Genomic DNA, 24,844 nt, shown 5'->3' with positions numbered 1-24,844 from the left:
TTGATGGGAATGGGTGAAAACGGGCGGGGAGGGAAGGAGCTCTTGCTCTGGGTCCAAAAGGGAAGCACAAATCCACCCTCACACACGTCCTCTTTGTGCGGCCATTTTGGCACCTAGAAGGCTGTTTAAGGACAAATCGAGAAAAGGAGTAAGTAATATGGTGAGTGTGGGATTGAGTTCCAGGGGAAGGATTAGGGGAGGGAGCCTGTCAATTAAGGAGCAGGAAGCTCAGAAGAGCGTTTTATTTCTTGTGGTGTTCACCCTCTGTAGTGATATATGTAGCAAAACCTCTGTGTCTGGTTCTGTGTAAAATGTCTTTTGCTCTGTTTGGGCTAATCAGTGGAGGCTGAGAAATTGTTTGGAGTCTGTTTGGACCTGGAAAAAATGCTTGCTTTCTGGAGAATGTGCCCTTGGTGCTACATGAGAGCTTGTAGCTGCACCAACCTTGGTCCTAAGACACTGCTGGCAAACCTGTTCTTGCTTCTGATTGGCTAGTCATGGTTGAAAGGGACCAAGATTTGTGTGGATTGTCTGCTCTCTTGGGCAGCAAGGGCGAGATAAGTTTGGAACTTGCAACCTTTCCCAGCCCCAGTTGTAATTAAAAAGTAACTGGAGTGAGCTAGTTTTTTTTTCTAAGAAGCATCCTGGTGAGCTTTTCTCTCTACTGCAGCACCTACAACAACATTTACTAATCTCAGAGCCAAGGGAGGGGAGAAAAGATCCCGGATGAAAGACGCGCATAACCTTTAGATCTATAACAAGCCTTAAACAGCACAAAAGTGAGGCAGATACCCTCCACGCTGTTAGAGACTACTTTCCTATTGATAACCCTGAGTTATCACTTACTATGTTTTATCTAGGCTCCTCTTGACTCCAATTGGCCAGCCCACGGGGTCACATTTTTTTTACTCCTAATCCATGGCGGCTTCTCCCTCTTTCTTCTGCACTCTTGTCCCCCACTTGGCTCTCCTCTAATCCCAAACCCAGGAAACTTAAACCCCTTCTATAAATCTGGTGCCCCAAAATTAGCTGTCAGCTTCTTTATTTACCAATCAGAAATAGCTTGGGGACAGGGTCCTTAGTGTCTTACAATCAGACTCTCATCTCTGGGGAGAGAGAACCCCTTTCCCCCCTCCCTGAGCTAGAACCGTTAAAATAGCCATGTGCCAGTTGGCCATTGCTGTCTGCCTGATCCAGAGGCAGCTCGCACATCCTTCTGGCATTAATAAATCTCCTTTGTGCTGAGCATTTGGCAAAGGTGTGTTCTGTGCCGACACCTAGGCCCTTTCAAAATCTCTCTCCAGGAATGTTACCCTCTGGCTGGTGCCTTTTATTCTCCAAGTATGAGATTTCTAGGGAAATTCCCATTTTGTGTGTGTGTGTGTGTGTGTGTGTGTGTGTGTGTGTGTATGTGTGGAGGGATGGGGGGTTGTTCATTGTGTCAACAAGCTGACAGATTAAGACACATAAGTGGCTCTTTAGAATTTTCATGGTTGCCAGCCCTGTTACAACATCTAGGGCTCCTGTCAAACATCCTGCCAGTGAGTGTGGAGTCCCAACCTTGAGATGCCTATTCTGCTCACTGAAAACATTCTTCTTAGAGAAAAACTAAGGACATCTACCAACAAAGATGAGATTGCTCATCTGTGGGAACTGTGGAGAACGGTTGGCAAACAGATGACCAAAGAGATCAGAATCATCCAAATCCAAGAGGACTCAAGGAAGTAAATGACCTGTGGGGATAATGGGCAGCAAGGGCTTGCAACCTTTTCCAGCCCCAGTTGTAATTAAAAAGTAACTGGAGTGAGCTACTTTTATCCTGAGATCATATCCTGTTTAGAGGAAGGTACCCTGTGGGCCAAAGATGCAGAGATAAGAGGAGGCTTGTGCAAACTAACTGGCAAGGAGTGGGGACACTGGTCAAGCTTCAGACTCTGTACAAATATCCCAAGGTCAGCAGGACTCCCTCTTACATCCCAAGACTTTCTGAATATCTCTACATTGCTGCTTGCAAAGAGGGCCTATCTGGCCCATTATGCGTGTCCAGAGGGCCTTACACCTGTCTGACTGTAAGTTCAAAATGACCAAATCTAGGTTGGGAACAGTGAAGTAGGTACAATAGACAGCAATGGCCTCTCTGCTACCACTGGTGCCTCTGTAATAAATAATAACAAACCGACAGCTTCCAGGAATGAATTGTTTCTCTGCTTTTAGAGGCCATAAGTCAGAAGTCATCAAAGCTGTTCCCTCTTGGAAGCTTGGAAGGTTCGAGAGAGAATAACCCTGTTTGCTTCTTCCAGCTTCTAGTGTCTCTAGGTGTCCTTGACACTGTTCAACGCTCTGACTCTACCTTTCCATGATTGCCTACAGAGTACCTCTCTTGAAATGCTGTAAGGTATTCATCAGAGAGGACTGTTTGCAAACAGTTTTTAACCAATCGGAAGTCATTATTATCAGAGACGACTACTTGCAAACAGTTTTTAACCAATAAGAAGACATTGTTGGAGAAGCCAGAGCAGCTCCGAACCTCATTGAGATGGGCCATCATGGCCCTCCACAAACCACAGTATATTTTTGGCGATTTTAGTTCTGATGAATTCAGTCAGTTGTGTGTGACTCCCCGCTCTTCAGTTGAGCTCCCCCGATTCGGTGGGAGTCTGTGTAGCATACAGGCTGAAGACGAACTGCCAGACGGACAAGAACATCAGAGGATCGAGTCTGATGTGGATGAAGTCATCAAACCAGGTGATGGTCTGCCGAGAACCTCTAGCTATAGTTTAGCTCTAGTATTCCAAGCACCTTGAATCCTCAGGCACCTGAATTTATTCTTGGTTGTACAACTTCCAAAAAGACCCCCTCCCCGAAGACACAGAGAAGGGCAAGGCCTACAACTCCAGAGAGCAGAGCCCTGCCTCAGCCTTGGTTCTGGAAAGCAGCTCCAACGCAGAGGCTGAGACCCTGGAGAACGACAGTGGCACTGGTGGCCTTGGTCAGAGGGAGCAGAAAAAGAAGAAGAAGTGTCCCCCCCCCCGGGTACTACAGTTATCTGAAAGATGGTAGTGAGGAGAGTGCCTCCCCAGCTGTCCTGGTCAATGGCCACGTCACGTCAGTGGGCACAAACAGTGAGGGTGTAGAGGACGCTGAGTTCATGGTGGACATGCTTCCTTCAGTCATGCCCAGGACTTGTGACAGCCCTCAGAACTCTATGGACTTCATCAGAGACCCTGTCCCTGATAGTCCTTTCCCCAGGACACTAGGTGGTGATGCCAGGACTGCAGGGCTGCCTGAGGGCTGTCATGAACCTGACTTGGAACAGCCCTGCCTCTCTACAGACAGTCTGCTAAGGACAGCTGTGGCGCAGCCCTACGCTGACACCAGTACTACTGAGAACCTTGCAGTTGCTAATGGAAAAATATTTGAATCCCTGGGCGAGGACAGTGCTGCCAGTGGGGTAGAGCTTCACACTGAGGAGAGTACAGACTTGGACCCTGTGAAGCCGGAGAGCCAGTCACCTCATGCTGAAAGTGTACTCTCTGCCTTGGGCGCCACTCCCATTAGCCAGTCTGCAAAGTCTTGGGCTAGCCTCTTTCATAATTCTAAGCCCTCTTCCTCTTCACCTATGGCATATGTGGAAACTAAGTGTCCCCCCCCACCCCCCGCAACATCCCCCCTGGCCTCTGAAAAACAGATGGAAGTCAAAGAAGGGCTTGTTTCAGTGTCAGAGGATCCTGTAGCCCTAAAGATTGCAGAGTTATTGAAGACTGTAACCCTACTACATAAGCCAGTGTCATTGCAACCCTGTGGGCTGATCAATAAAGGAAACTGGTGCTACATTAAAAAAAAAGAAGAAGTCATTATTATCAGAGAGGACTACTTGTAAACAGTTTTTAACCAATAGGAAGTCATGATTAGCTAGACAGTGACTACGCTGGGTTCCAAATAGGACTCCTTGGTGTAGCCCTGAGCCTTCCTCAGAATGAGCTTTTAAGTACAAACCCCACACCCTGGGCTGACACACCTAAGTTAGCAAGAACAGTTAACCAAGATGAGAACTGCAGAAACCAACAATCAAGGTTAGCACACTCAGGGACTTTCCTAGAACTTTGGATTTTGGCGGGTTAGGTCTTTGCTCTCATTTGGCAGGTGGTGTTACATGCACACGGAATTCTGTGGCCTGAATGGAACTCCCATCATGAATTCAGCTATGTTAAGGTCTGGGACCTGTAAAAAGAGCCTCCCCTTTTTCCTGGGGAGGAAACTCACTACTGAGAGAAGGCCTGTCCTAAGGCTACAATGATTTTATCTCAAGATGCTCAGTTATGCTTTCTAAGGGAAGTTACTATGTGAGGCCACATTTTGAGATTCTGGAAGTTAAGATATGTCTTTTAGAGGTCATGGATTCAACCCACTACATTGATCCACTTCATATTTCTAAAGGACTGTTATGCTAGGCTAACCTCTGGGGACAGGACAAGCTTCCACAGGAACAGAAGAACCATGGACCACTTGTCAAACGTGTCCCTTGCTGTCACAGTTTGCTCTTCTGTGAAGAAAAGCTGATCACTTTGTTCAGTTCATGGCTGAGTGTGCCCAGCTGTACCAGGTTGCCTGTCAGCCAAATACTCTCTCAGCCTTGAGCTGGGCATCACCTGGCAACCAGAAATGAATTAAGAACAAATGTGGTTTGGGGCCAGATTGGTCAACAGTTTGAGTTCCAGGATAGCGAGGGCTACACAGAGAAACCTTGTCTTGAAAAACCAAACCAAACCAAACCAACAAAAACAAAATGAAAAGCTAAAAACAAAAATGAACAAAAACTTTGGAAAAAATCCTTCTTCTAATGTTGTTGTCTCTTATCAACATAGAAAGAATATCCCAGGGAAGTTGGATACACACAGGCATGAGTCAAAAGCAGGCTGGGCTACATTTTGCCCAAAGTACAATTTCCTCATCTTTTCCCCCTAAAGGGAACCCGTGACTGGTTCAGCCTGAGTCAGCTCATCCTGCATCAACCATCTGCTTGGCTTTCATTCTGGGTATTTGTTTCACTTTGAGTAAGATAACATCTCACTATGCAGCCCTGAAACTCAGTACATAGACCAGGTTGCCCTGGAACTCATAGATATCCTTCTGCCTTGTGAGTGCTGAGATTAAAGGATGCACCACTCTCATTTTGCTCAAAGCAGATTGAGCTCTTACTCAGACAGGCCTCTGCCTAGAGCAGCTAACTGCCTTGTTGGGAAAAACTCAAAAAAGCAGTAGTCAGCTCTGGAGTACCTGGAAACTTGGGAATGAATGACAGAAGGGTGTGGGTTGATGTTAAGGTGACACATGATTAGACAGTAGAGAGGTAGGTGGTTAAAAAATGTCTAGGAAAATGGAAGAGAAAAGGGTAGGTGGGAAATTCAAGAGGAGAAAGATGGAAGCAGATGCGATATGTCTCTAGATTCAAGAGGTTGTTATAATTATTTCTAAGGGTTTCTATGGGTCTATTTATCTCATATAGATGGGCAGTTTGTATCTTTGTCCATTGGTTGTAAGCTTATTGTGTAGAGGGTTTATGGATTGAGAATTTAACATATAAACCTGTTTGATAAGTTAATAGATGTGGAGTCATATTTGCATCGGGCGGTAGAGAAAAGTGAGTGAAAACAACATGCCGGGGAGGTCATAGGCCACCTGGGACAGAAGCAGCAAGGGCAGGCAGAATGAACTGCCTGGGAAGTGAACTGAGTAGAGGGGGTGGCTTGCCGATTGTGTGATAGCGTCCCAGTGTCGGCTCTGCACTGGAGTGGCATCCACGGAGTGAGACTGTAGTGCTGATAACAACAGAACCCTTATTTAATAATTACTGCTACAGAAGGGAAGTTATCCAAGTTTTTAGACCAGAGATACTAGATCAGATTTAAGGTGTGAACCCTAGATCTTCTACCCGGCATGTATATAATTAATGGTGGATGTGGTGGTTTGAGTGAGAATGGGTCCCATAGACTCATATATTCAAATGCTTGGTTCCCAGTTGGTGGAACTGTTTGAGGAGGATTAGGAGGTGTGGCCTTGCTAGAGGAACTGAGTCATTGGGGTGGGTTTTGAGGTTTCAAAAGCCCAAGCCATTCCCTATAAGCTCTTTTTCTCTGCCTCCTACCTGTGAATCAGATGTAAGCTCTCAAGCTGCTGCTCCAGCACTCCTGCCTGCTGCCATGCTTCCTGCCTTGCCAACCATAGACTCTATTACACGATGCCCTAATTTAAGTGCTTTTTTTTATAAGTTGCCTTGGTTATAGTGTTTCTTCACAGAAGAAGGAAAGTAACCAGGGCAGTCGGTAAATTGCAAACCCCTTCTGACTTCATTTGAAAGACTCCCCTAGCATCCATCAGTGCCTGGGTTTGTTCTCCAACACTGTAAACAAACAAACAAAAATAAATAGATACAGAGGACTGAACAAGTGTTTAGGTAAACTGTAACATTCTGAACCTGGTTCACAGTGTATGTGCTGCAGGTGTTCATTATGAAAAAAACTCATTAAGATGATGTTGTAGGGGCTAGAGAGAGAACACTGCCTGCTCTTCCTGGGTTAGAGTTCCACATGGCGGCAACACCAAGTGATCTGATGCCCTCTTCTGGCCTTTTCAGGTACTGCACACATACGGCGCACTGACACAAATGCTTGCAGACAACCATACACATAAAATAAAGCTTAAAAGAAAACGAAGATACCGACTTTTCACAGTATCTGACCCCACAAAACTTAGCACTAATAAACCATAACCAGGTATGTGAACTATTCACCTCTACAGGGTCACTGTTTCCACTTTATAGCCTATGTGTCATCTCAAAGGCCTTTTAATGCCCAGTGAAGGCTTCCCCCCCCATGACCTAATTTATGTAAAATGCAAGGCTGGGTTTCTGGATAAGAGGAACTGGGCAGAAGGAATTTATTGCAAGGCATCCTGCCATTGCTCTAGATAATCATTCTGGGCAGGGGAAGGATTTCCACAGAGCACCTCAATGTGCAATTCTAATGCTGTGTCCTATGAACAGGAGCTAATTTCTTTGCAACAAGTAAGGTCCATGGGACATTGGATAGCTTTAAGGCCATGGAAGAGAAGACTAACTAGCTCTTGCAAGTGACTTCCCAATGACTTCAGCAGGATAACCTGGCACACAACACATCTGCTCCCAGCTTAGTCTGCCAAAGGAAAGCCATTAATGACACTTGTCCCTATCACCTCTCACTCTGACCTGTGATTTGACCTGGGACCCTGGCCATTTTCTGCTCCCCCCACAACACACTATTTTTCTCTTTTTCTTCAAATCCCAAGTCCCCACCACGACTCCCAATGATGCCATGCCTCCTAGCTGACGCGGAAAACTAAGGTTATAAAGCGTTAATGGTGTACCCGGCAGTTTCCCGAGTGCTGAGGTGGGAAACAGAGGTGGAAGAAATGAGGGAAGATTCCGGCCATGCTGCGCTTGTTGGATGGTGGGCAGTGTTTGGCCAGCCGAGGCTGGAAAGAGTACTCAGGAGAGGCGGCACTATAGGTTCTGACCGGCGCTTAGCAAAGGAAACTTGCTTCTTGGCTCCAGAACCTTCCTTCCAGCGTTGTCTGCCAAAGGGCAATGGGAACAAACGCGAGGAATGCGCTCTGCAAACCTGGGAGAGGCCAAAGAATAGCACCTGGGCGAAGAGCCCCTGGGGTCACAGCTGCGTGTCCCAGCACAAACCCGGGAGCAGGAAGTGAATCAATGGAGGCGCCCAGGTAAGGTGGGCAGGAGGCGCCCAAGGGTGGTGGATGAACAGGACGGCCTCTGAAGTGATTGTCTGCAGCAAAGCTGCAAGCCCCGACTTCAGACAGGCAGGCAACATTTAATAACTGCCTGCCGACAGGCCAGTGAGTCAGTCTGAAGGCACGGGAGGGCGTGAGTTGCTGCTCTGAGGCCCAGCCCACAAGCTGCGCCTGTCCATCTGCAGGGAGCCAAGGGCCCAGAGTGCCTGCAGCAGCCCATAGCACAGCCCTTCCTCTCTTCAGGAAGCTGCGAGCTCTTGGGCCATCCATACAAGAATGTTGCTTCCTGGGATAGCGCATGGCGGTGCTCTTTTGAAACCCTTAAGGAAGAGCAGTGAAGATGGGGAAGATTTTCTACAGTATAGAATAATTTACTTTTTCCATTTCAAGTTTATTAGTTGATTGATTGAATGATTGAGAATTTTATGCATGGGTATTGCGTTTGCACACACACACACACACACACACACACACACACACACACACACACCCTACTGAGTCTGTCTAGTGTTGTTCATATGTACATATGTTTAGGGCTAATTGCTATAGGCTTGGATAACCTATGAGGGGGCTCATCCCTGGCTAAGACTGATCCTTCCTCTTTCAGCAGCCATCAGCCATTATCTGTAGCTCTTCCTCTAGGGGTGGGGTTTGAAACATTTCCCCATCCACACTGACACTCACCCGATGCTTCGTTACGCTGATCTTGCTTATGCGGTCATATTGTTGAGATTTCATGGGTTTATTTTCAAAGCAGACATCCTGGTCCTTTGGCTCTTACAGTTTTCCCGCACCCTTTTCTGCAATGTTCTCTAAGCCACGGGTGTCAGGGTTGTGTTGTAGACATATTAATTTGGGTCGTGACAACTTTTATTTCTTATCCTTCAAACACAAAAGGTGAGCCAGAATTTTGGTGGTTAGGTCTTAAATCCGGGACAGATGGCTGATGTAGCCATTTAATACACAAAAGTGGATGCTGGCTGCCAGGTTCTCTCTGTGCCCCTCAGTCCCTCCCTGTTATAGGACCCTCCTGGCTGGCAAACCCTGGGCCCTACCCTAAGCTTCTCCAGGCAGAAGCTGTGATTATCTGTTCCTTTCATCTATTTTCCTGGCCAGTCTCTTGGCCCAAGCTGCCCTTTAGCGAGGCTCTCTCTTCTCTTTCCTCCCTCTCCTCACATGGTTCAGGGTCATGGCCACTCTCCCAGATGTCGCTCCCTCTGGCCATGCTCTCCCTTTTATCTACAATAAAACTTCTCTTCCGCCACACCTCAGAGCAGTCAGATCCTTTTTTTAAAATAGTTTTCTTTTAAATTCATTGACAATGCTCACTTATTGGTTGTTAATCTTTTTATTGTTAATGCATAGCATTCTTGATATGTTCTTAAGATAGATTATAGATAGATGGTACTTAGATTATAGGTAGGTAGGTAGATAGATAAATAGATAAATGGATGGATAATAGGTAGATAAATATGTGTGCGGTGCTTATATACATATATAGTTTTTTTCTCAGTCTATGACTTATGTTTGTTTTCTTAACTTTTTTATTGACAAACATAATTTTTAAGGTCCAGTTTATTACTGTTTTGATTTTGTTTCATTTGGGGTCCAGGAAGCTCAAACACAGGGTCTTACAAATGCTTGGCCAAGTGCTCTTCTGGGGATCTATGAATATTCTTTCTACCTGAGTGATTTTTTTTTTTTTTACTCTAGCTTTCTAAAAGATACCATCTCTTATGCACACCTTACAGTTTTAGCTTTTACACTTACACTTGTAATCTATGCAGAATTAATTTTGGTGCACAGGATGAGGTAAGGAATCAAGACTCAGGTATATAGAAATCCGGTTGATCTAATAATAGTTGTTCTGATGATTTTATTCACCCTGTTGAATGGCTGAGGCAGAGCTATTGGACATAAACTGATCGTGTAAGTATGGGTCTGTGTCTGGACTTTGCATCCCAGTCTACTGAGCTAGAAGGAATTTCTTATGTCAATATTGTGCTTGCTCGGTCGCTTGCTTCCTTTCTTTTTAGTTTAGTTTGTTTGTTTGTTTGTTTTGAGACAGGGTCTGACTATGTATCCCAGGATGGCATGGAATCCAAAATGTAGATCAGGCTGGCCTCAAACTTATAGAGACCCACCTGCCCCTGCCTTCCAAAATTCTGATATTAAAGGCATGCACCACCATGTCCAACGTGCCCAACCAACACCATCCTTTCTTAATTATCTTAGTAGTGGCCCTTAAAACGTATTATTACTCTAGAGTTGATTTATAGATTTTTTTAATCTAGTTAAAATTGCTTAGTACTTCTTAATTCTTTGTCTTTCCCCCTCCCTCCCTCCCTCCCTCCCTCCCTCCCTCCCCCCCCCTCTAGTTTATTTTATGTATCTGACTACTCTACCTATCTGCATATATAGCTGTGAACCAGAAAAGGGCATCAGATCTCATTACAGATGGTTGTGAGCCACCATGTGGTTGCTGGGATTGAACTCAGGACCTCTGGAAGAGCAGTCCTCCTCTATCTTAAGGGCAGCCTGTCCGTTTCTATAGTAGGTTGTATTTTGAATGGGATTGCACGGGCTATGTATATGATAGGAGGAAGAGCTACTTGACAGTATTATCTTCTAGCGTCTAGATGGTCCTGCCACACTCTTTTATTTATTTAAACCTTTCTTTATTCTCTCAGTTCTTGGATCTCTCAGTAGAGGCATCTGGAACATACTTTTTTTTGTTTTTTGTTGTTGTTGTTGGGTCACGGCATAGGCGGTGCTATACAGAGCTGGTATAGATATGGGGCTATACGCCACAGAGATAGACAGGCACAGAGACTGAATCCACCCAGCAGGCCAGGCCAGGCAGCATTCTGGGGCCTGTAATAACTTGGTCGGTGGGCAAGAGTCATCTGGGAGTCTGGTCCAGGACTGGTGGTCCCCAGACAACTAGGACACTCTTTGGACCAATCGATTAAGTTCTCAGGTGGTGTTACAGTGGCACCCAGATTCAGCTTACGTCATTCAGGCCCTTTCGGATGAACAAAGGCTGCACCTTGCATGGCCGAGTTATAGTGTTTCAGCTGCATCTGCTCCACCTGAGCCTGTGTCAACTGCTGGAAGTTGGTGCTCGGGTTTTTGCTTCGTAGCATGAAGCCCATCTGGCCACTGGGGTAGGTGGGAATAGCTCACCACAGGGAAGAGAGATTGGCAGAAATGCCTCATCTCCTTGATGAGGGCCAGATGCAGCCACTGGCACTCACCCTGGCAGCAGAGGATGCTGTCCTCCTTGAGTGCTGTCTTCAGCTGGGAATCGGACTCCTTGAAGAGGCTCTCAGCAGGGCCCTAGGGGTCTGAGGAGTAGGCAGTGATGACGTCGAAGGCATCTTGGTTCTGTTTCATGAACTCAGAGCCATCGCCCGCATGGAGAGTCAGCTTTGAGCTGGAGTAGCCAAAGGCCATGCCAGGCAGGAACTTTAGAGACTTCAGTGACATCCTCATCAATCTCGCACTGGACCACAGACTCCACAGAGAGGTGCTTCCCCACTTCCCGTAGGATGCCCCCATCTCCATCCCCGATGATCAGCACCTTCCACGGGTTGAGGTGGCTGCAGAGAGGCAGGTTGGCAGTCATCTTCTGGTAGGAGAACTCGTCCCTCTCAGCACACTAGATGACGCCATCCAGCACCAGAACGCTGCTGTAGGTTTTACTGCGGAAGACGAGGATGTCTTGGTATCGCGAGCGCCGGTGGTGCAGCAGCTGCTCCACTTGCAGCGACAGGACCTGGCCAGGCCACAGGCTGCAGGTCTCTGGGACCCAGCCCTCAGGGATGGCAGCGGGGCTGGGCACGGCTGGGTTAGCGGGGTCAGGCTCCATGGCAGGCAGGCGGCGCACGTCGCGGGCCCGGGACTGTAGGTCGCTCGGAGCCACAGCACAACGGGACCCTGGAACATACCTTTAAAAGTAATTTTAAATTTTAGGCAATCCTAAATGGTTTTATTGAACCTTAACGTCCAACTCCACGTTTTTACTTTTGAAAGTACATCTGATTTTGTTACTAACTTTGCATCCCACAAATTTAGTAGATTTGCTTTTGAGCATGGATGATTTTTTTTTTTTTTTTTTTTTTTTTTTTTTTTTTTTAGAAAGAGCTTTGTCAATCCTGGGGGCAAAGGAGTGGGGGTTCTATGTGCGCAGTCATGCCGGCCGTGAAGAAAGGCGGTTTTAGTTCCCACTTGGTGTTTTCTGGTGTGCTGTCCACATACTTTGTCACAGCACTGAAGAGAAACAGCAAGTGGAAACCCTTTGCCCGCATTCCTATCTTAGGGGAAAAGCATTCAAGTTTGCGCAACAAGTCCAATGGTAAATAACTTTTCATACACAGTTTCCCTTTTCAGGTTGAGAGAAGTAGTTCATGTTTTCTCCCCTCATCCCCAGTTCAAAAACAACTTATCTTTATTTTACGTGTATGGGTGTTTTGCCTGCATGTATGTGTGTTTATGTACCACATGCTCTTGGGATTCATGGAGGCCAGAAAAAAGACCCCCCCCCTGGAGTTAGGTTTATAGGTGGTTGTGAGTCACCACAGGGTTGCTGGGAATCAAACCTGGGTCCTCTGCAAGAGCAGCTAGTGTTCTAACCACTTAGCCACCTCGCCAGCCCCAGATTTGTGTGTGTGTGTGTGTGTGTGTGTGTGTGTTTAACTCATCAGTATTTTGTTTGGTTGGTTGGTTGTTTTTTTAAGGCAGTTTGTCTGCATAGTCCTGTTGTCCTGGAATTCCCTCTGTAGACCAGTCTGACCTCGAATTCAGAGATATCAGGCTTGGATTAGAGAGAAATAACCAACTCGAGCTATATTTAAAGGACTGACTGGAGGCCGCCGAGGCATCTTAGGAAGCAGGCCTGAGGGAATGCATATGGGACTCTTGGGCAAGAGCCAAAGCTATGCTGCCGTATATGCATAGGTGGAATTCTTCAGAGGAGCAAAGCTGAGTCCGGAGTTTGCAGACCATCCCTTACTTAATGTCTGCGCAGAGGGTGTGGCCCAGCATACACAAGGCCTGGATTAGATCCCCAGGGATGAAACAAACATTGGGTGTATGGAAGTAGATGTGTGCACATGTTCATGCACGAGTGTGTAAATGCCTGTGCATGTATTCGAGCATTCATGTGGAAAGCTAGAGGTCAGCCTTTGGGAGCATTCCTTAGAGGCCATCCTCCTTGTCTTTTGAGGCAGGATCTGTCACTGGGATGTGGCACTCTCTGGCTAGCTAGGCTGGCTGACCAGTGAGCTCCAGGAATGCATTTGTCACTGATTGATCAGCACTGGGGCTGCAGGTGTGCATAGGCTGTCCACACGGATGCTTGGGACCTGAGTTCAAGCCTTTATGTGTCAGTAGTGAACCAACTCCCTCGTCCCGAGTTCACCATCTAAACTCAGTGATTTACCAAACACTTGTGTGCTCCGTCACCGTTACTAATTCTAGAACTCCGCTTTAGCTTGTTATTTTAAGTCACGTGTCTCTGTGTGGGTATGTGTATGTGAGTACCGGTGCCTAGGAAGATCAGAAGAGGGCGTCAGATCCCCTGAGCTAGAGTTACATGGTAGTGAGCTTCCGTGACATGGGCGCTGGGAACTGAACTCTGGTCCTCTGGAAGAATGGCAAGAGCTCATAACTGCTGAGCCCTCTCCCCAGAGGTAAAATTATAGAATGAATAACCTTTGGCTTGTCTTTCCCCCCCTTTTTAGAGACAGTTTCTCTGTGTAGCAGTGACTGTCCTGGAACTCACTCTGTAGACCAGGCTGGCCTCGAACTCACAAATGTCCACCTGCCTCTGCCTCGTAAGTGCTAAGACTATAGGAATGCACCTGCAGCTGTGAAGCTGACTTTGGCCTTTACTTCACCTGTCATGACTGCTTCAAGGTTAGTCCACCTTGCATTGGAATTTCCAAACCATTTATGGCTTAACAATAAGACTATGGTTATGCCAGCTTTGTTTTCCCAGTGACCGGCTGATAAACTTTTGGGTTCTTTCTAACTAAATAAATTATGGTATTGGAAACTTCCGCAGGGCATAGATGTGTGAACCTAAAATTGAGACATTCGTGGGTGGAACAAAGTCTGATGGGGAAATCGGCAGACATATAATTATAGTCAGAGACTTTGGCGTGCTCGTTGATGTAAACCTTATAGCAAGTCAGCAAAGATAAGGATCTGAGTATCTGACAACTAATTAAAGTTCGACAGGTAACTAATCGCCGGAATATTCAAAGTATGTGTTATTTTTAGGTGTGTATGGAACAGTCACAAAGACAGACAGAAAACAAGTCTCAGCAAATTTCAAGGCACTGATGCCAGATACAGTCAACATTGTGCGTGAGGTCTGGTCCCTATTATATAGAACCAAAGGATTACCAATAAGTTAGCTGAAAACAACCCAGATACTTGAGAATTTAATAACATTCTTTTTTATTTTTATTTTTTAAAGATTTATTTATTGTATGTATGTAAGATTTATTTATTTACTTTACACTGTAGCTGTCTTCAGACACACCAGAAGAGGGCATCAGATTCCACTAAAGATGGTTGTGAGCCACCATGTGGTTGCTGGGAATTGAACTCAGGACCTCTGGAAGAGCAGTCAGTGCTATTAACCTCTGAACCATCTCTCCAGCCACTCCCCTCTTAATAACATTCTTATACAGAAATCATTAGCAAAAGGATAAATAACAGGAGAAATTTCCCTTTGTTTTGGTTTTGGTTTTTTGAGACAGGATTTCTCTGTGTAGCTCTGGCTATCTTGGAACTCACTCTTTAGACAAGGATGGCCTCAAACTCACTGGGATCTCCCTGCCTCTGACTTCCAAGTGCTGAGATTAAAAGTATGGGTGAGTCACCACGCCCAGCGAAAATGTTTTAATTAAATGATGACATGCAATAAAAAATAGCTAGTATATAATAACAGAATTTAAGCTCTTTCTTTTTTCTTTATCTCTTTCTTTCTTTCTTTCTTTCTTTCTTTCTTTCTTTCTTTCTTGAGACAGCATCTCTCTGTAGCCCTGGCTGTCTGTAACTCATAAAGCTCTTCCTACCACAGAAAGCAAACTACGACAGTAAAAGCAAATGAATGGAGAAGTGGAAACAAAAAACTGAGATGAACCCATACTCCTTAAAAGCAGGGCTGATAGGTCTCTGTCAACTTTACAAAGAAATGAGACAGCAGCAGGAAACAGGGCATACCCATTGGCACTTTTATATCAGGAGGAAGACAACAAGAAAAGCCCAGGAAGAACCTTATGCTAATAAATTTCACAATTTGCATAAAAATTGGATAAATTCTTCCAAAGACACAGAGTACCAAAATGATTGGAAGAATAGAAATTAAGACTAATTCAATCTGTAACCTAGCATAAAAACACTAAAATCTTAAACCTCTATGCTGTTGCAGTAAATATTTAAAAATATAAAAACTGGGTTTATCTCTTTATTGGCCCTGAGGTCTCACTCCCCAGGCCCAACCCTGATATGGAGCCAAGGGCACCTCTGGTGCCCGGTCCAAACCACCAGTCCAACTTGTTCGCATAACCTTCTTCCCTGGCGGTTTTCTACCACCTGTTCTCTGCCTTTGTCCCGGGGTGTTTCCCTACCCCAAAATCCCACAAACACAACTCTACAGCCCGATATCTTTTCATACAAGTTTATATATTCAACTCTCAATCCTCCACACAACAAACTACCCTTCTATATGAGATACTAGGCCTATAAAATCCTTAATGTTCATAGCTATTTAACGCTAATTAATATCACCTGGGTCTAGCTGGTCCTTGGGACCCTCCATTTTGCCACGACCTTCACCCTTTGTCCTTTGACCTCCTCAGACCCCTCAGCCATTTCCACATCTCTCGTCTCACCGAGTCACTGGCTTTCCTTTATTTTACTAATCAAAATGGGAAGGTTCAGTTTAAGTCACCTCAAGAGTATTTGCCTAGGCAGTACTTCTTGGGGAATTGGAATTAACATTAAAATACAAACAGCTTCAGGACAGTCTACACTATGCAATAATGAACAAAGACCATAGAATATATGTGCTAAAAATTGGCAAAATTGAATGGAGAGGGTGTCAGCTTAACAAAAGTCATTGGAAGCTGGGCCACAAGTGGTGAAAACCTTTAATCCCAGCACCCGAAAGGCAGAGGTGGGAAGATTTCTATGAGAAATCTTTCTGGTCTACAGAACTAGTTCCAGGTCTGGTCTACAAAGGTAGTTCCACAACAGCTGGGGCTAAGCAACAAACAAACAAATAAACTACAACCTTGTCTTGAAAAGCAAGCAACAATAATAACCACAGCACAGTGTTTGGAGACTAAGAAAATCCACTTACAATAAAAATGGAGGGCTAGAGAAATGGTTCAGTACTTAAGAGCACTGACTGCTCTTCCAGAGGTCCTGAGTTCAAATTCCAGCAACCACATGGTGGCTCGCAACCATCTGTAATAAGATCTGATGCCCTGTTCTGGTGTGTCTGACAGCTACAATGTACTTATATATAATAAATTAATCTTTAAAAAATGGATACCATTTATTATTAGTAATGAGAGGAGCACTAAATGTAGAAGTCAGCATAGGGCAAAGGTAGAATATACATTCTTTTAGCATGAACTATATTAGTCCTCAGAACAAGTTTCAATGATTTTTGGATAGTCAAGCATGCTGCCCAACCATGATTGAGTAGATTTAGAAGTAACAGTCACAGAATAAGTTTGGGTAATTTTAAAATGTGAATGAACTAAATAAATAATATAGTTCCAAATAACCAAAGGGTCCAAGAAAATCAGAAAATACATTGAGATGAAAAAAATTAAAGTCCCACCATTCAGCAACTGTGGCTGACTCCCCGTGGCGTGCTGAATGGTGTGGAGGGCCCTTCAGGGTGATATGGGGTGGTATTTATTTTAACATTGGCCAGAACAGGGTTTGAGGCTACGGTGTCTATGGATCTCCAGTCTTTCACACTCTGTTTCTGTGAGTGTACTACACTTTTCCAAAAGGTGATTTTTAGATCTAGCTGGCTGACACCCAGTGAGCAATGCCATACAGTGTATCAGGCAAGCCAGCCTGGGTGGGGACCTAGAAGGTCCAAGCAGTCAGGGCTCGTCCAGCCTGAATATGGGCTACAAGATCTGGGTGGTTCTGTGTATGCTGGTTCTTTTTGTTTCATTGATATTACAAGCAAGTTTCCTTACTTCTAAAATGAGTCTATTTAAATATGCATCTTTATTCTATTTTATTTGTTTATTTTGTATGTGTGGATGTGTGTGTGTGTGTGTGTGTGTGTCTGTGTGTGTGTGTGTGTGTGTGTGTGTGTGTGTGTGAAAGAGTAAGTTTGCATGTATGAGTATCCATGTGTACTGCATGTGAGTATATATGTGTGCTGCATGTATGTGTGTGATGTGCACATATACACATGAATGTGAAGACTTGGCGTTGACATCTGATTTTATTTTTTAAGGTTACTTACTGCTTTATTTATTGAGGCAGGGTCTCTTGCTGAACCAGGAGCTTGCTCAACCCCGTTAGTCTAGCTAGCCAGCTTGCTGCAGAGATCTCCTGTTTCTGCCTTTCTTGTTCTAGGGCTATCAATGGCCACCTCATATGCCCAGCTTTGACGTGGATTGCGGGGATCCAAACTCAGTTCTGCACACTTATATAGTAAATGCTTTATCTGCCGAGCCACCCATCCTCCAGCTCTTTATCTCTATTTTAAAAATCTATTTCTTGGACTGGAGGCTTAGCTTGGTGGCAGAGTACCTGCCTGGGATGCTCCAGGCACCGGGTTGGTGTCTCAGCAAGGCATAAGAAACTGATTTCTTGTTGAAATAAATAGTTCATTTTGAGTTTTCAATTTAGAGTGAGGTTGCAATATAATCTGCGGTTTGTGTATGCCTCATGGGGCTCCATGACGCTGACGTCTTTCTAGATGGTGGTACCCTTGTCGAAAACAGCTGAAGCAGAAGCATTGTCTGCATTTGACCAGTGTTCCCATCAGTGCCTTTGCCTGCCCCAGGGTCCCGTCCATATTCATAGTGAATTTGGGCATCAAGTCTTGTCAGATACTTGACAGTTTTGACAACCACTGGTCAGACAGTTTGTAGAACATCCCTCAGTTTGGATTTCCTTCACGTTTCCTCAGGGTTAGACTGAGATTCAGCTTCGACCTGATTACATTTTCTAATCAGACACACGTCTAAGTTCACCCTCAGCTTCTCAAAGTTGCCTCCTTGGAGGTGGAATCTCCTTCTCTGGCTTCTCTGGCTTTCTTAGCCGAGCTCTTCTGTTGGCTCCAAGCAAAGTGGAGGGGGGGGGGGTCATCCAGAGGAAAGACAGAGAGCCCTCACATTCCAGCTTCTCCTTAACCGGAGAGCGGTAACGGGATTAAGATGACTAAAAGGAATGTGATTTGGCTTCATGGCTGCCACGATGTCTTTGTTGAAGGGTGAAGGCTTTAAGTGACTAGGGGAACTGCCAAGTGTATGGTCACTTCTCGCTTAAGCTGCTTCTCAGCAGATGGCGCCCGGAGAGCAAGAGCCTGGGCTGGCCCAAGCTATGAGCTTGCCTATCAAGTGTGTGAAGCCTGGGGTTCTGTTCTCAGCCTTGCCAGCAAAGTAAGTAAAGAGATGAGACAGGGTAGGGGCAGGGGAGAAAGAAAGAGGCAGGGGAGAGAGGGTGAGAGAGGGGGAGAGAGAAAGTAACTCTATGTCTCTACCATGGGAATCAACAAACGGGTAAAAAGCTTGTCCTGTGATTTGGGTGAGGTCTACATTTGTATCTTCTTTTAGACTTTCAACTAAACACTGCATGGAGAAGCGTCCCTAAAAGCCAGGGAGGAGGACGGAGACAGCAGAGAAAGGCCGAGAGGACTGACTACAGGGGCTGCTTAAAGACACCCACTGTCTGAGGGGCACCAGAGGTAGAGACACAGGTTGGAAAGGGCAGAGCTGTGGACCCTGAAGGTCACACTAATCAGGGGAGTGTGGGATTGACCTGTGGGAGGCTTTAAGAAGCATCTTAAAAATGGAGGTCAGCTTGATATTTTCCCAAGGAATTGCTGGAAACCCTACAGAGGAAAAGTGAGATGGGGGAGGGACTGGATGGAGTCAGGGTGCCCAGCTTAGACTCTCTGTCACCCAGCAGCTGAAGACAGCAGCAGCCGGCTTCAGATGCTAAACAAGAAAACCCCAGACTGACCACATGATGCCCAATTACGTTTGAATTCCTATAAATGTAGCATGCCTTTTTAGTGTATGCCCCATGCAAGGTTTTGTTTGTTAAATCTAGCATCCTCAGGCCCCAAAAGGAAAGTAGGCTGCTCAAGGGTCATAGCCAAACTGCAGGATGCACTGCATGGGGTTTAGCTGTGCCCCTTCCTGGGCTTTGCCACTGATGCAGGTCTGAGCAGGTAGGGTTTCAGCCATCAGAGAGCATTTGGGGAAGGGCTATTTCAATGAAACTCAAGGAGTCTTGCAGGCTGCCTGAGGTGTACTTAAAACAGGCCTGCTAGCCTCCTGTGTGCAGGTTAACACTCAGAACTAATTCCATACCCGTGACTCAGTTAGCAAAATCCTCTGGACTGTGAAACCTTTTCTGCCCTGTGGGGTCAGAGCCTTTGAAACAGTTTCCAGCTCCCCCAAACCCTGTCCAATGGGACTCTTTAATTAGGCACTTACTCTGGTTGTAAGTGCAGAAAGTGCCTGCCTGTTGCTACTGGCCTGGAATATAAAACTCCACCGGAACAGAACCATTGGAACAGGTTTCATGAGGTTTTTTGCCCGAGGTGCAAAATACTGCTGTGCTTTCACTGTGCAAGTGGCTCAGATGCTCAACAAGTGAATTCCAGGGTCTGCCAACACAACGGGCGATGGGAGACTGACGAGGGCTGCGTTTAAAAGACAAGTATTAAAAACATAGACCCAGAATGATGCTTTGGGGTGAGGTAGAATTAGCGGGCTGAAGGACTGGAACTGTCCCGGAAGCTGTGCTACCACGGGGCCCTGGCTGTTCGGCACGACTCTTTTTTGCTTCTCAGCATTGCTTGAGAACGCTTCAGAAGTCATGGTTGGGTGTTTCTAAGGCAATGAGGATGCTGGGACCAAGGATGCCAGATTTAACAATGGGATGTCGTACGGTGTGTACAAAAAGAAGCATGCTGTGCTTGCTCATCAGAAACCCAGATACAGCAACGATGTCGGTGGCTTGACACCACGCACTGGGTTTCCCGGAGTTCTAGGCATCAGAAATGGTAAGGATCACAGCATAAAACTGCGATGTGCTTGAAACTATGTTCCTCCTGGATTGCTTAGGACACATTTGTTCCCTGAGTCCACACCTTCTAGAAGTTGACCACTGTCTTCCATTACAGCCTTTTCTCTGTAGTCCAAGTCTGAGGTAGTGACCTCATCACCGTGGCTCCAATTTCTCCATCACAACTGATACTGATTGATAGGTTATTTCTCTGCAGCCAGTGAAACATATCTTGGTCAAACCTGCCCAGCCCTTGTTTTTATTCCTTCAGCTCTTCCTCTATAGCCCTACCACTTTTCCCTCCCAGTTTTATGGCGTCTGTGTTTTAAACCCGAGTCCACTTAGCGCTGCCTACATGTGTGTGGATGTAGACCCATCTACTAGGGCATGGGTAGCCTCTCATGGACCACACCCCTGGAGAAAATTGACTCTCCCTCATCCAGCAGCATTCAGTTGCTAATGGCTCCTCGGTTACGGGTGGGACAACCTGAGTCCCTCCCCCATCATGCTGGGATTTTTGGTTGGCTTGCTCTTGTTCAGGCCTTGTGCAAGCAGTCCCAGCTGCTTCAGATTCATGTGTGCAATAGTCCTGTCATATCTAATTCATGTGTGCAATGGTCCCATCACATGCAGTAAATTCTCTTTGACCTCAGATATTCACTGCCTCTGGATCATTCACTCTTTCCACTTCTCTTCCTGGACCACTATGGAAATGAATGTGGAGGTTCCTAAAAAATGCTAGAAATATATCTACCACATGAGCCAGCTATACATACTCCCAGCAGACCCCCAAAGGACTTGATATCCTATTACATACAGAGAGACTTGCCTGTTCATATTCATTCTCAGTAGACAGTAGTTGGAAACAGCCAGACAGTCCGTTCACTGATGAATGGACAATAAGGATGTATTGCATGCACATAATTGAATATTATTTAGCAACAATAACAACAACAACAAACAAGATTGGCAGATAAATGGATAGAGCTGGAAATAATCATTCCCAGTAATATAATTTCCCTGCCCTGGAAAGATAAACACAGTGAGTTCTCTCTCCTATGTGGGTACTAGTTATGAATCATTAGGTATGTGTTTAAATTGACCACAAAAGGCAGGAAAGTCTTAAGTAGCTAAGGAAAGGGGCATGGGATGCAAATGGCATGTAACTTTAACTTTCTTAAAACCTATTTTTGATGATGGTTCTAAAACACTTTAACCTCCCTTGTAGCCCACCACACACCAGAGGTAGTGGGAAAGAAAGGATAAGGGGAAGCAGGGGGGAGGGGGCAGGAAGAAGGCTTTTTTAGAAAGGTTCTTAGGGCACCCCCGTCTGTGCTGTCTAGAAATTGGCAGTTCAGTTCACTTACCTTAATCATTCACCTGCGTCTACTTCAGCTAAGTGTTCTTTCACGTGTTCGCTCCAGCAAAACACCAGCCACCTGATTTTCCAAAGAACCCTTCAGTTTCAGTGGTGTGAAGGGGATATGGAATAATGGAGCAGGGAGAGTTCAAAGAGGTAGCAGGCAGGTATAAGAAGTATGGAGAGGGACAAAGAACACAAAAGACCTTCTAAAAGCCATGTTTGAACCTCCAAATGGAGGCCAAGTTTCAAACGGTTTTTTATTTGTTTATTTTTATTTGTTTTATAATCAGAAGCTGTGAGCCCATGGAACAAGCGTTTTAGAATAAAATCAAAGCATTTTTCTTCTAGTAAGACTATTATTTCAACTAGGAAGGCGCCATTGTTTCTGGACTTCAGGTCTTGCTACATGCATGGATATACTTCTGTCTTCCAATATAAATATAGAATCTCTTTCTTACTCTCAGTTGTGCTATGGGGAAAAAAACCAAACAACTGTAGAACTGTCATGATGGCCTCTTAATTGGTCCTTCCCCTGCAGGCTCTTCAATCCATTTTCCTTCTTGCTGCCAAAAAGTTCTTGGTAAGAGTAAAACGGACATGCCATTGTGTTTACAGACTCCTAATGGCTGGCTGTGGCTGAGCCACATGCTCAACTTGCCCTTCCAAATTCAGTGTCCACATTTCTACCCACAGCTGTCCATTATGCAGAGTCTCAGCCAGGTTCCCAGACTATTCCATTACAGGCTATGGAGGGGGGATGCAAAAAGTGGGGTGGCTTAGAGTTACTTTCTTGTAGTTTCTTCTTTATCAGGCAAGGCCAGGTCCATAGATGTTCAACCTGCATAAAGGTCCGTGCCTCCCTTTCCCGCGCCCGCAGCTCAGAAAGGCTCTGAGCTTAATACACTGCCTCCTGCTCTCTTAAATCCTCTCTAGTTTCTTAACAGAGAGACCACATTTTCGTCTTTGCAGTGGGCCTGGTAAATCATGTCACCAAATCTGCCGTCCAGGGATGGCGGATCTCTTCAAGTTGCTGCCTCAGGACGTTTTACTATCCCGTGTTGTTCCTCTCAGCACTGCCCAATTTTAAAACGATCTCTTTCATTTGAAATGAAACTCATTTCATTCATTTTAAGAGTGTACCTGTCTCCTCTGTGGAGCTTTGGATAGTAGTAAGACTAGCCTGCAGGATAGTATCCAAACTCAGGTTGTGCCAACGTCTATCTCTCCAGATCTCTCACCCACCATGTAACCCCATTCTTATTGTAGTCCACACTGCTTACTGTTTCCACAAATATACTGTATCTCTCATTTATTTAAATAGTCTACTATTTCTAAGGATGATGAAATATCTGTTTTTTTCTCTTCTTCCACGGTGTGCCGGTTAATTTTGTCAACCTTACACAAGTCAGAGTCACTTAGGAAGAGAGAACTTCAGTTGAGAGAATGCCTCTGTCTGATTGGCCTGTGGGCAAGTCTGTGGAACATTTTCTCAATTGATATGATTGATATGGGAGGCCCATCTGACCACCGCTGTGCCACCTTGGGGCAGGTTGGTCCTGGGCTGCAGAAAGAAAATAGGCCGTGAAAACCGTGGGGAGCAAGCCAGTAAGCAGCACTCCTCCATGGCCTCTGCTTCAGTTGCAGGCTCCAGGCTCCTGCAGAGTTCCTTCCCTCTCTCCAGTCACTTTTGGCCACAGCGTTTATCATGGCAATAGAAAGAAAGCTAAGACAGAAGAGTAAGAATATATTTGCAGGTCCGGAAAAACGGCTCAGTAGTTAAGAGCCTTCACTGCTCTTCGAGAGGTCCTGAGTTCAATTTCTGGTAACCACATGGTGGCTCACAACCATCTATAATTGGATTCCATGTCCCTCTTCTGGTGTCTGAAGACAGCTACAGTGTATTTATATCCGTAAAATAAATCTTTTTTTTTTTTAGAAGAACATATTTGCTGGACACTTTGCTACTGTTAAAATCAACCTGTTAACCAGGAGACCTTGGGGATGGGGTAGGGACTGGGGTGGGTTGGGAGAGTTCTAGTGAACCGCCACAGCTGCTTGCCAGAAATAAAAGACTGGCCCTGAGACAAATTCTCTGAGCCACCAGCCGTGCAACTAGGCAGCAACAGATCAAAACACGTGTTGAATGTCATAAGCTGGAGGAGTTCATCATGAAGGTTAGGGAAGAATGGCTTATGTGAAAACTGAATTGACGCAGATAAGAGGGTGGGAACAGTGTGAAGTTCTTGGCTCTGGTTGGTTGGTTTTGCAAGTTCAGTGCAGTAGAGGCCAGATAGCTAATCCCCCACAAAGAAAAGGAGTGTGAGGCTTGAACCTTTTCTCTTAGTTGGTTTAGCCTAAAGCTATAAGTTAAAGGGGCTCCTTTTGGCCTCTGTTTTCCATCCTATAACTCTATATACATCACAATCTTCTTCTCAGCATTACTTCAATGAGATCAGCCTATCCCAGCTTTTCTTGTGGGAAGTATGGCCAGGTGCCTGAGATCTGGCTAATGATACAAAAAAGTGCTGTGTACTGGGTACATGTCAGGGTCTTCCTCAGAGAACTGCTTCCTAGACAAAGCATGACCAATTCCCTGTCCCTTCTTCCATTATGTAGCTGGAGACTGAGCCATCCTGGACCAGGCACATAAGGTGCTTACCCTAGGGATGGTAGATTGGGGGGAACCCTGAGATTGTACAGAGCCAACTATAGACTAGAAGACTAAAAACCCCGGGGGCACTTACAATGGAGTTTTTGAACTACCATTTTAAGCCTTTGATATTTGGTCTTTATTTACTCATTAATTGGAAATGGACACCACAGCACATATGTGGAGGTCAGAGGACAGCTCGCTGCAGTCTCTTCTCTCCTTCTGCCATGCGAGTTTCACAGACTGTATTCATTTCATCCAGCTTAAGGGCAAGCACCTAGTGATGTGTTTATAAGAAGGTAAAGAGGGTGGGAATATGCTCTATGGAGGTGCAGTGAAGTATGGGGGAAGGGAGTACCTCAGCGTGCTCATGTTGAGACATTTCTTCCTGAGGGACCAGCCACACAACGGTATAGTCTAGAATAGAGTTTACCCAGGGCATGGGGAAGGGAGTTAAGAGGGTAGTAGGGGCAGAGAAAGGCAGGGAGGGAGGGAAGGGAAGGGAAGAAAAGGGAAGAAAAGGGAAGAGAAGGGAAGTAGAGGAGTAGAGGCCGGCCATGAGCATGTGGAGCGGAGCGGGGGGGGGGGGGGAAGGAAATGGGGAGAAAAGGTACAAAGGGGGAAGAGGGTTATAGACAGCAAGAGAAAACAAAAGCACAAGAGAGTGAGGAGGGGGCAAGCAGCCCCTTTTATAGAGTCAGGCATATCTGGCTATTGGCAGAGCTTAGACAGAATGCTAACACCTTTAT

At 45.6% G+C, this 24,844-nt stretch overlaps 2 pseudogenes across 2 annotated transcripts; one reads left to right on the top strand and one right to left on the bottom strand.

Annotated features, from left to right (window-relative positions):
• Positions 1–2,546: 2,546 nt before the first annotated feature.
• On the top strand, positions 2,547–3,880 carry LOC308439286 (ubiquitin carboxyl-terminal hydrolase 10-like; annotated as a pseudogene). Its single transcript has one exon. The product of its transcript is annotated as a ubiquitin carboxyl-terminal hydrolase 10-like (transcript).
• Positions 3,881–10,802: 6,922 nt separating this feature from the next.
• LOC308439285 (spermidine synthase-like) lies at positions 10,803–11,659 on the bottom strand (annotated as a pseudogene). Its single transcript has one exon. The product of its transcript is annotated as a spermidine synthase-like (transcript).
• Between the last annotated feature and the right edge of the window lie 13,185 nt (positions 11,660–24,844).

This window comes from Micromys minutus (genome assembly GCF_963924665.1).
Source record: "Micromys minutus genome assembly, chromosome: 29".
NCBI lineage: Eukaryota > Metazoa > Chordata > Mammalia > Rodentia > Muridae > Micromys > Micromys minutus.
Note: the sequence above shows the minus strand (reverse complement) of the source record. Positions and strands in the feature narration are given on the sequence as shown.